This window comes from Alosa alosa, chromosome 23 (assembly GCF_017589495.1).
Source record: "Alosa alosa isolate M-15738 ecotype Scorff River chromosome 23, AALO_Geno_1.1, whole genome shotgun sequence".
NCBI classification, from domain to species: domain Eukaryota; kingdom Metazoa; phylum Chordata; class Actinopteri; order Clupeiformes; family Clupeidae; genus Alosa; species Alosa alosa.
Window position 1 is genome coordinate 6,446,518 of NC_063211.1, and position 12,935 is coordinate 6,459,452.

Below are 12,935 nucleotides of genomic sequence, written 5' to 3' on the forward strand. Positions count from 1 at the left end.
AGGCCTATTTAAAAAAAAAAAAAAAAAAGTGTATCAGAAAGCAGCTTTATGAAAGTTGATCCATTGATTTAGTTCTAATTCACAATCAGAATCAGAATCAGTTTTGAAATTGATATTTTTGGCTGTTGTAATAACTGCCACTAAAGTTAACAGAGGCCACTGGAACAGGACACGAGCAGTGGTCATCCATCAATGCCACAAACTTCCACTTAATTCAGTCTGATGCAACGGGATAGCATCTCATTTTCATTAGGTTATAACTATAACTAGGCATGCATTTCCTCTGGTTTCTGAGCTTGCTGTTCAGCTCTGGAGTATCAGGTAGCTTGACCAAGATAGCAGTGGAGTTTGGACAAAATGTGACTCTAAACTGTTCTCTTGCTGAAGAGGAGATTTATTGGTTCATACAACGCCAGTGTGAGCCTCCAGTGCACATACTGCAATCAGTTGGAAGGACTAGTGCTCACTCTGTCTTCAACACAAGGGATTTAGAAAGAAATACTCCCTACAGACATTTAGTAGGCTAGTTATACACAATGTGACCAGGACTGAGCTTGGATCATACTATTGTAGAATAGAGGAGCATGTTACATTCAGCAATGGCACCACACTCATTATAACAGGTACATGTAAGTGTTTGTGAATACGTGAATATGTCTATATGTTTAGAGCACTGCCATTTGAAGAAACAAATTCCTTTTTGAAAGAGTTATAGAAGGTTTCTACATTTTCCATTTTAATGACCATGATTTTTACAGTTTAATGCCACAGGTGGTATTGTGTGATCAGCTGTTATGTGCTGCTAAGCCTTGGTTTTATGTCAATTTATATGTGGATTAAGAATTTAAACTGAACCTGCAAACCTGTCTTTGTGAGTGTAATATATACTACTCATGAAAACATTTTCTTTTCTAGAGGACCATCATTCTCCAAGCAATTTGACGAGGATAGAGCCTCAGCAACCTCAACAATGGCCACAGGACTATCTAAAATCAATGACGTCTTTCCCCTTTGTTGTGTCGTGTCTTCTCAACTGTATCCTCATCACTCTACTCTCAGGTGAGTACTGTTTAATATGTAAACAAAATATGTAAACAAATGTAAACAAATGTACTCAAATAGCGGCAAGATGCATGAATGTCTGTACAAGCTATGCTTTTTCTTCTGTACAAAATTAAAACCATCAGTGGCGGTAAAGAGATGTTCAACTCTGAAGAAAAACAACACAAGTGTGGAGCCGCCCCATGACTCTGACCCTCACGTATGTACTTCTAATACTTATATGGACCCTTTCAAGAGTGTTCCATTATCAGCATCATAGTTGGCCCCACAAGACTTCCTTTTTAAGATTCCATGTTATCTTAATGCAGAGGAAGTAGATTGGGGCCCAAATAGAACGTTCAAGCATTGTTTTTGTTTTATTGTTGAAAGGGTCCATAGTTATTATTACACGGCTCTTCAGAGTGCTGCAGAACGTTCCATTCACATGAATGGGCCTTCCCAACGTTCGGGCCTATGTTAAATCTACATAAATCACCGGCAAAGCATTTAATCACCGCTGTCAATGGCAACGGGTTTTGTGCTTCTGATTAATGTCTTTCATATCACTACGCAAGGACTGGAACTTCATTCAAACGTGAAAGCAGACGGTTGATCAGCAGCTGTGTTCTAAAGAATGTTTTATTCAAGTTCAGCAGCGTGTGTTGCGAACTAGGCCTATTTGTTTCTCAGCAAATGCCACGATGAACGGTAACAAATAGGCTAGGTTATGTAGGCTAAAGTCATATCGTGGGGAGTTTATTATTTCGTTTTGGCAAGTAGTCAGAGAATAAAGCGGGATATCGTATAGAACACCCGGTCATTACTGTGAAAATAAGTACCTTCAGGGGTGGAACAAGACCCCTCCGCTGCGCGTCGGGGTCCGGTTCGCCCTGTCGGGACTTATTTTCCCAGTAATGACCGGCGTTCTATACATTATCCCTTACATAATGTTATTGTTATTTTTACTATTTTACTTAAAGTAAGCTTACTAAAACCCTGTTCATTTGAACTATATTGCAATGTTTATACTCTATTTGGCCGAATCCAAAACCAAATCCCATTAATTGCTGTGATGCATAATGCAGTAATGAAGCTGTAGATGCATAAATAACCTCAGATGTTTGTTGTGTGTTTTCTTTTTAATTATAATTCCAAAAAAGCAATATTTTGCACTGAACTGATGCTTCGGTGCATCCCTAGTGTTAATACAATTGTCCTTAATATTGCATCAGGTGTTGTATGTGAATAATTATTAATGTTGCATCAGGTGTTGTATGTGAATGCTTATTAATGTTGCATCAGGTGTTGTATGTGAATGTGTGTGAATGGTTATTTCTGTTATTTTCTGTTTTCCTAGAATTCTGAAATGATGTTGTCCACAACACCAAGAGCAACACGGATAAGAAACCTTGACAGCTCTTACACAGAGATACTATACTCTAAGGTTTAGGATGGGTTTTGCACTTTTCTATAGACATAATCTATATCACAATGTACTGTTTTTAATTGTGGAAGACCAAAGAAATACTGCAATGGCATTTCCATATTCTTACATCATTTTAGTAATAATAATAATAATAATGATAATAACAATAAAAATGTATTTATAATGTGCCTTTCAAGACACCAAAGCTCGCTTCACAATTGAAAAAAAAAAAACACAACACAAAACACAAAAATAGTAAGTCAAGGGCATTGGTGATTCTCCTGGCAATGGAGAACTTTAAACAGCAAAATGGTATTCTTGAACAGTCCAATCATAGCATATTAGGCTGTAACATAGGTCAGGTGTCCTTGAACGTCCAACCAGGCGCCTTCTTTTAGCACTGCATTATCAGAGAAAAATGTGGAGGAGTCACATAAAGTCCAAAAGTGAAACATAATCACAATTGACATTGCATGCATTATTCACATTAAATATGTCAATGTAAATGTATCACTTTCTCTGTGACTGAGATGCTGTGATAAATTGAAGTTTTTGTATCTGTCAACTCAAAGTCATTTTTGTGAGTGTTACTGCTGTGCAGTGTTCATGAAGTCACTGTTTGACGTCTTTAACAAGTCAAGTTCAAATGAAAAACTGTTTTCACTATTTACATTTCCTGATTTTATTCTTTTAGTTGGGGCGAAAATGAAAATCAATTTCCTGAAACACTGAACGTATGTTTGCACACGTGTGACAGATGCTTGCTGATTGTATTTATTGTTTTGTTGTGTTTACTCTTGTCTGATTTGGGCCTGTTTGTCATGTGACAACAGATCATTCCTGTGTATAAAGTTTTCTTTGGAAGCCGACATTGTAAACAATATGCAGTGAGTCAGTCAGTAGATTTGTGAAACCTTAAAGGTGTAGGTTTTTATCTGGTGAAGCAATGACTGGACATTATCATGTAATTGCTAATGTAGATGTATGGGAAGATACTTATTTCTTTATGGTGCTCTTACATCACCTCACCATCCGCTAGCTGCCAGCAACTAAAAAAACTTGGTCTGGACCATAAAAAGTAAAAACATAACTAACTGTTCTAGTCAATCACCGACGAGATGCACGTTTAGGAGAGTTTCAATTGCACGGGAGGGGGAGGGAGTAGTAAGCTAGCTCTCTGTTTTGTTTGAACGTCAACAGAAGTGACATTACCCAACATTGCTTAGAGCACCTTTAAACTTGAATGGTTTTGTTGCACAGCTTCAAAGATCATTCATTGCATATAGTTTTGAGTCTGTAGGCACATCATTCTTGGCCATCACTCATTTTAGAGTAAATTAGTTAAAGGTACATCTCACAGTTGGGCCAGGATGGTGCAAGTTGTCTACTATTTGCATTTTAAGTAAAACATATCAAGTAGTAGTATAATATGTTGTTGGTGTGTTGTTCTAAAGCAAGTATTGAATGTCCTTACACAGTTATAACTGTGGGTTTAGCGCTTGTTTCCTGTGGTGCTTGCTTCTGCTGCATGCTAAACATACTTTTCAGTGAAAAGCCACAAGCCTGTTCTGCATAAACCATATTTAGCCGGATTGGTGTTTTCAAGTGAGCCATTTTACTTAGCACCTTCTACTTTAGAACAGGTAATGATATAGAGTGATACGGACCAAAATAGCTTTACTTATAACAGAAACAGAGGCTGTGCAAAAATGATACATACATACACAATACATACATACACACATACATACATACATACATACATACACACAAACATAGGCTACACATACAGAATGCTGGAGCTTTTTATCCCTTAAATGTGTAATTTCTGCAACTTCTTTTCATTACATTACATTACATTACATTACATTTGGCTGACGCTTTTTAACCAAAGCGACTAACAACATGGTAAACAGTAAGTTTTTAGAACAATTCTCACAATTTTAGGACAGTTTAAAAAAAAAAAAATTATTAGAGTACAGTAAGAATAAGTGCGTGTTGGTGAGTGCTGTTTTTAACAGTTACTTGTCAGTTTAAAACGGCTGGTGAGTGCTAGGATCAGTAAGACTTGTTGTAAGTGTTGCTATGAGAGTAGATGTTCTCTAAAGAGCTGGGTCTTCAGGAGTTTTTGAAAGTGGAAAAGGATGTCCCTGCCCTTGTAGGAACTGGCAGTGTGTTCCACCAACGAGGAACAACAGATGAGAAAAAGTTTGGATTGGCTTGAGCGCACGGTGGGTAGAGCTAGGCGCGGCTCGTCAGAGGAGCGCAGCGGTCTGGAGGTAGTGTAAGTCTGTATGAGGGCATTCAAGTAGGTGGGAGCAGAACCGAGACTACTTTGTAGGCAAGCGTTAGAGACTTGAATTTGATGCGGGCCGCCATAGGTAGCCAGTGTAGCTGGATGAGCAGCGGGGTAACATGTGCCCTTTTGGGTTGGTTGTAGACCAGGCGCGCCACCCGCTTCTGGATCATCTGAAGTGGTTTCACTGCGCAGGCTGGGAGACCTGTCAGGAGGGCATTGCAGTAGTCGAGTCGTGAGATGACTATTGCCTGAACCAGAAGTTGGGTAGCATCTTGAGTCAAGTAAGTCCTGATTTTCCGTATGTTGTAGAGTGCAAAATGGCATGCCCGGGCGACTGAGGCAACATGATCCGAGAAGTTTAGTTGGTTGTCAAGAACAACTCCTAGATTTCTTGCAGTCCTGGTCGGTGAAACAGACAGGGAGTCAAATTTGATGTTGATGTCGTGGAGTATGGTAGGTTTAGCTGGGATGACCAGCAGTTCAGTCTTTGAGAGGTTCAGCTGGAGGTGGTGTGCCTTCATCCATGTAGCTATGTCTGAAAGGCAATCCGAGATCCGTGCTGAAACCAGGGGGTCGCCAGGTGGAAAGGACAGATAGAGCTGTGTGTCGCCTGCTTAGCAGTGGTATGAGAAGCCGTCTTGAACGGATAATCTGTCCCAAGGAGGTGGTGTAGATAGCAAAGAGGAGGGGGCCCAGCACTGAGCCCTGGGGACCCCTGTGGTTAGATGGTGAGGTGCGGATAGCTGACCAAGCCATGATACGTTAAACGAAAGGCCCTGTGAGGTAGGATTCAAACCAGGAGAGAGCAGAACCGAGATTCCCATGTCAGCGAGTATAGAGAGAAGGATACGGTGATTAACCGTGTCAAATGCAGCCGATAAGTCAAGCAGAATGAGTACTGATGACCGGCGGTCGCCCTGGCTTCTTTTAAGGCTTCTGTTACAGACAGCAGAGCCGTTTCGGTAGAGTGGCCGCTTTTGAACCCAGACTGATTTGGATCCAGAAGGTTGTTCTGTGAAAGGAAGTCAGAGACCTGTTCGTTCAATGCCTTTGGATAGGAAAGGCAGTAGTGAGACAGGGCGGTAGTTCTCGACTTGAGCAGGGCTGAGAGAAGCTTTCTTAAGTAACGGTGTTACCCGGGCCATTTTGAACGCTGTTGGAAATGTGCCGGAGGTTAGCGAGGCATTGATCACATGTGTGATAGCTGGAGCGATGGTCGGGCTGATGGACTGAAGTAGGCTCGTAGGTATAGGGTCCAGCGAGCATGTGGTAGGACGGCTGCATGTCAGGAGTCTGGACACTTCACTCTCGGAGAGAGGCGTGAATGCTGAAAAAGATGTTCCAGTAGTCCCTAGAGGTTGTAGGAGTGCGGTCTCTGAGTCAGATGCATTGAGTGGGCATGTAGAGAATTGACTGCTGATTGCCGCCACTTTGTTTGTAAAAAATGAGGCGAGGGTATCTGCAGTAAGGCTGGATGGAGGAGGAGGCAGCTGAGGGTTGAGTAGCGATTTGAAGGTTGAGAAAAGTTTTCGAAAGTGTCTGTAGCTGTTGATTTTGTCATGGTAGAAAGCAGTCTTAGCAGCAGTGATGCTGGCTGAGAAGGAGGTCAGGAGTGTCTGGTAATTTTTGAGGTCGTCAGCTAGTTTGGATTTGTGCCATTTCCTCTCCGCGGCTCTGAGTTTGGTGCGCTGCGATCGGAGGGTATCATTTAGCCATGGATGGTTTTTTCAAATAAAGTTCTTACTGTACGTTGTGAGTCATGCACTTTTTTCCATTAGCTCCCTCTATTCATGCAAGTCTAAACTCTACATTTGCAGCTGAAGTGGAACCAAACATAAAATTAGCTTATATAGGAAAATTGTCCTGTGAACCACATATGATATCTGCAGACTAGGTTTGGGCTGAGTTTTGTAAACATGTTGATGCTGATGGGAGAGCACGTACTCACATGCCATTGGTGTGAGTAAAACAGAGCAAAACACGTACTCACATGCCATTGGTGTGCCTGTGTGGTGCTGTCAGCACACTGGTCCCTGGGTTTGGGAACCTGATGGTCAGGAGTAGCTTGAGTCTAACTTAACTGAATGCATCAACTAAAGCACATACACAGACACACACAGACACATGCACACACACACATTGTGTGTAAGCCAGTGATAAGTCAAAGGAGAAGTTTTCACTCCGTTTCTCGAGGTCACCGAGTAGCCTACTGTCAAAAAAACATTCGGTTTTACCTAGCTCGAGTTTCTACAGCCAGAGGCTAACGCAGCCAGGCAGCTACAGCGCTATACACTCTGGGGGCATGTACATGGGAGCTCATGGTAAAACCGAACATTTTTGTTTTCCTCACCTTCGAGGTGTGTCCAGTTATACGGAATTAATGGACTCGGGCGGAGGATCCGCTGCGTGTCGGGGAGTTTTTTGCCCCTCGCCCTCGTCCATTAATTCCGTATAACAAGACACCTCGGCGGCCGTTATCCTTAACGTCAGGCCTTTGCTAACGTCATACCGTAGTGTTAACCAAAGATTCTAGAGTGCTACGCTCATTTTTAAAAGATGCATTTAATCCAAAGTCATGTCTAGTGAGACAGCTCTCTATGTAGGGAGGAGGGCAGTAGGCAGCTGTCTCCCGTTTCGAACACACCCACTGTCCACAACTTTGCCTTCCTCGGTGCCTGTTGCACCTACGTGAACCTACGTATTGGTAAGCCATTACAGTTTTGATGAGGATAGTACCGTTTTTTGTCAAACACACCTCAAACACTCTGGGCCAAGATAAGCCTGTTATGGCATAATTAAAGTATCATTAACATCAACGAAGCCAGACACTGGACACTTTATCTTGGCCAAGTGTGTTTAAGGCATCACACAGAGGGTTCTCCCCTTCTCCATCACTGTCTGAAGCAACGCATATGTTACTAACTAGATGTACCGCATAGCGGTACAAAATATGACCGCCGCTCAGTCCTGGACATCCGTTCCGCGAAAATAAATCACACTTCAATTTGTCTCCATATTTTACTCCATCCCCCACTCTTGAAACTTTTGTGTATGCTTGTTTGGCATGCCTGAGTGTGTGTGTGCGGCTGCAATTGAAAGTAGCCTACTGGTGCTGAAAAGGTGAATAGATTGTAGAATAGCCAAAGAAGATGTAGCATTGTTATAAAACCTTTCTCTCTAAACAATCACAAGTAGGGCAGTTCATCACAGTTCATCCATTGCAACTGGATCGATGAAAGGTCACTTACACCTGTAGGCTACATTGTATTTGGGAAAAGCAAAAGGTATCAGCACAATGTTATTTTTTTTTTTTTTGTGTATTTATAAACAAAAACATCTCTGTCAGTTCCATGCCGTTTTCAACAGCTATCAAAAACAAAGGTCATTTTTGGATGGATGGATGTTTCTTCTTCTACATAAGATTTTAGTCATCTTTAGTTCATGTAATACTTTATTGTCAATGCACAAATTAAGTAACAGTAGTCTGAAACGTTATTGTTAATGCACAAATTAAGTAACAGTAGTCTGAAACGAAATGCTGTTTTACATCTAACCAGTGGTGCAAATAACTGACATGTCCAAATGGGCCTTGATGAAATGCGCCGCTAGACTGTTCATACATTTTAACGGGCCAAAGTTGAAGAGCTATTGTCCGTTATTGTTAGTTGCAAATATAGGCTGATTCATGTTCCCTTGCATTGTGTAACTGAGGTCCATGGCTAGTCTGGCTTTCATCAGACCAAGCTCAATCTTTTAAGAAATCAAAAAATAAATAGCGGGCAGATCAGGCTGGGTTCACCCAGCCTAGTCCATAGGCACCCGATATTGTTTAATTTTCCGATTGAGATATACACGCTCTGGCTATTCTAAATGCAAAAATGCATCAGGGAGTTATGACAAAACGGTAACTAACAAACTAGATCCTAATAGAAGTTGTTAGCTTCCCTAAGCTACAGGTAGGATTATAAGGTAGGCCTATTTACAACATAAATTGTCAATAGGCTATGCTGGCGACACAAATAAAATCTCCTTTGGAAACCAATGGCTTCGCCTTACAGTATCAAGCGGACTTAAACTGCCATATCGTGGTAGCAAAGTTGTAATAACATTCACGCAGCTCCATGAGTCAAGGAAAGCTGAAGTAGCCACTTCTAAATGGGACCCACTACACAGTAGCTTAAGGTGTGTTGCTAAAGCAGCCATAATGAAGGTGTCATTGTTTGGATACTTCACACACACGTGCTTTTTAATTTCACAGACTACAACTACCAAGCTGGAATAAAAGCACATCGATTCCCCTCTCACACCCTGCACGCACTTAAAACAAAATAAACAGGCGTCTCAGTCTCAAGCATGTATAGGCAAAACTGTATCAGACCGGTGTAACGTTGGTAAATCTTCCATTGCACAGAATGATTTTGTAGCACGTGCAATAAATGACAGTCGAAAGATACAAACAGTGCTGCTATCAATTTGCTTGGTATAACCGCATTTATAGTTTTCTACAAATGCAATCAATCAAATGGGCCTCCATCACTCAACCAACGCTAACGGTAACATTACCTAGGTCCTTATTGATATTACAAGATTAACGTACCTGCAGTAAAAACCAAGCATGTCCGATAAACATCCTCAGATTTATTTCGGCTTCAAGAAGAAATGGGAATTACACTTCATGTGAACATCGTCCTATCCTTATTAGATGTTCGCTGCGGTAAATTACAGTCCTTGTAGGAAGCGTCCATTGTTTTTCCAACCCACTTTTAACTTCCAACAAAATTACGTCTCACTGCAACGATCATGCCATCTAGTGGACAAATGACTACTTCTACCATAATACTGAAAATGCAGCCATGATGATGATGATGAATATTTATTTTGGCTTTCTTTTAATCCTACTGAATTTGTAATTATGTATCGGCCGTTCTAATACCGATAGTATGTGGGTGCCTGTGTGTGTGCACCACCATTTACAGGCCAATGAGTGTACAGTCACTAAATGTACACATAACCTAATTTTTTTAGACCCCCCCCATGGTGAAATTCTACGAAACTTGGCATACCCCCAGAGAATGCCAGGTCAATCATACACATAAAATTTGGTGCAGTTCTGAACATCTTTACTGAAGATAGGGGCGATTAAAGCAGAATAATATTGCATTTTCATTTTTTACCGGGGGGTGGGGGTGCAAATCACAAATGAGTGATTATGAGCCAGGTTGATGTGGGCCCTTGAGACCAACATACCATAAAAGATTCTTCATCCTCAGTGCCACGGTTCAGGTAGTTATTTAGGAAAAACTGTTTTTTTTTATGTTCAGGGGCCCAGCACGGGTGGGGGGGTGGTGGTGGTCCCGAGGGACCGAAATTTTCCGTAAAAGTCTAGTGGGGCTACATACCCACCAAATTTCATGTACCCGGTGGTTCGGTGTCCCGGTATCAATGACCAAAAATTCAGGGAGTAGATGACGGGAAAAATTCTTGAATTGTGTGCATGTGTGCATGTACAAATTTATGTTTATGTGTGTGGGTGTGTGTGTGTGTGTGTGTGTGTGTATGTGCGTGCTTGTGTGTTTGCCTGCGTATGTGGTAGTGAAGTGGTTAAGGAGCTGGGGCGTAATGGGGCGGTGGTAGTGTAGTGGTTAAGGAGCTGGGCTAGCGTGCTAGTAGCCTGAAAGTTGTCGGTTCAATTCCCGGCTTCCACCGTTGTGCCCTTGAGGCACTTAACCCCAAGTTGCTCCGGGGACAATGTGATCCCTTGTAATATAGCTGACATATGTAAGTCACTTTGGTCAAGAAGTGTCTGCTAAATGTAATGTAATGTAATGTAATGTATGTGTGTTTGTGCATGTGCATGCATGCGTACATATGTCTACTGTGTGAATATGTGTCATACGTATGATTACTGTAAATGTATGTGTGTGCGTGTGTATCTGTTTATGCACATGTGTGCACATGGAATGGGTTAACATGACCCCTGGAGGCAAACATACGGAAAAAATTGGTCATCCTAGGCCCTACAGTTCTCAAGATATTCATAGAGAACTGTGTCTTCCCTACCCTCCTTTCGGGGGGTCCAGTCCAGCGGGGGGGGGGGGGCTACAGATCAAAACGAAGAATGACGGTTCCATGCTATCCATGTGGGGGTACATGCCCACCAAGTTTTGTGTACCCCGGTCTTTCAGTGTCCCGGGAATCCTTGTTGGTGTATGCGCCACTAAATGTACACATAAATTATTTTATTGTAAGGCCCCCATGAACGAAAGTACACAAAACTTGGCATGCATTCGGAGGGTGTCATAATGATCCTACACTTTTAATTTCATGCAGTTTTGACCTTGTCAGCCAGAGATATTGTGATGAAAACACCTAAGTTTTTGCTTTTAATTTTTTTAACTAGGTGGCGCTATACATGAAATAAGTGGTAATGGGATGGGTTGACATGCCCCCTTAAGACCAACATACATAAAAAAAAGGTGGACCTCCTAGGCCCTACGGTTCTCGAGATATTCACAGAAAACTGTCTCCGGCCACCTACAGGCCAGTTGGTGTATAGTAACATAAATTAATTTATTGTGTGGCCCCCATGAACGGAATTCCACAAAACTTGGCGCAAACAGAGGGTGTCATAATGATCCTACACTTCCAATTTCGTGCAGTTTTGACTATGTTAGGTCACAGATACCTTCAATTACAACACCTCATTTTTACTTTTTTGTGTTTAACTAGGTGGCGCTATACATGAAATGAGTGGTTATGGAATGGGTTGACATGGCCCCTTGAGATCAACATACAAAAAAAAATGGTCCTCCTAAACCCTACGGTTTTCGAGATATTCACAGAAAACTGTGTCTGCCCTACCCTCCTTTCGGGGGGGTCCAGTCCAGCGGGGGGGCTACAGATCAAAACGAAAAATGATGGTTCCATGCTATCCATGTGGGGTTACATGCCCACCAAGTTTCGTGTACCCCGGTCTTTCAGTGTCCCGGGAATCATTGACGGAAATTTGGGCATGCGAAAAAAATATATAAATAAATAAATAAATAAATAAATAAATAAATAAATAAATAAAAATCTGACTAAACCTATATGACCGCCGCTTCGCTGCGCGGCGGTCATAATAAAGCATTTTATAACTTTATGTGATAGTACAGCAGTCCATGCACTCGTTCCACCTCTGTTCTCACAATCACTTTCAATGCCAGACACATTGTGTCACTGTCTGATAACCTATTCATGAGTGTGCTTCCTTCATGAGACAGCCGATTCTAGCAGTGAAATGTAGCCTTTTTGTCTAGCACACCCACATCAGAGCTCAACCACACAGGCCTGTGTGTACATGTTTCTGTGTGTGTGTGTGTATGTTTGTGTGTGTGTGTGTTTATGTGGGTATGTGTAAGTTCAGGGAAGGAATGTATGCAAGATGAAATCTGAGTGTTAGAATTCATTATCACAGGATTTGATCAAGTACCAGTCAAGTGTTGTTAAATGAGTTAGTGGTAGAAGGAAGAGGGAAGTGCAGGTTGTGTGCATGACCTACACTGTAAGAAAATTTCCCGTAACAAAACAGGAATCAACTGGCAGCAGAGTTTCCAGGAAGTTCCTGTTATTTAACGGTGCCCTGGTTTAACATTAAGTTAATGTAAAATAACAACATTAATTTCCTGTAAATTAACAGGAAACAACTGGCAGGATTTCCAGGAGCTTCCCGTTGTTTAACGGCAGACTACCATAACATTAAATTCCTGTTAAGTATATAACATCATTTTCATAACAAGAAAAAATGTGATCTTCACGTTAGTTACACAACAGGTCTTTAATTTTTTACAATTACAGGAAACAAGTGCCATATATTGAGTTCATCCACTCTCAAATGAACATTTTAAAGATAAAAATCCATTTTTTCACATCAGTTACTTATTTGTAGTTTAACAGATATTTTATTTCACAGCACTTACTTGACAGTCTTAACAGTAAAGTAATCTTTGAAAGATGAAGGGACATGAAGCAAGATAATAGTAAATAGTAATTCAGGAACATGTAGACTGACTATAATCGTATTTCAGGATCAGGGAATAAGACACAGAAGAATTATCATGGAAAATAAAAACATCGCATTAGGCTCGTGTATCATGTATGAATGTAAAATGTAGATACATAGTAGTATTT

General features: G+C 41.3%; 1 long non-coding RNA gene across 1 annotated transcript; it reads left to right on the forward strand.

Annotated features, from left to right (window-relative positions):
• The first annotated feature begins 390 nt into the window (after positions 1-390).
• Positions 391-3,498, forward strand: LOC125288679. The gene is made up of 3 exons (XR_007192516.1): positions 391-1,059; positions 1,188-1,261; positions 2,399-3,498. It is a non-coding gene; the product is annotated as an uncharacterized LOC125288679 (long non-coding RNA).
• Positions 3,499-12,935: the final 9,437 nt, after the last annotated feature.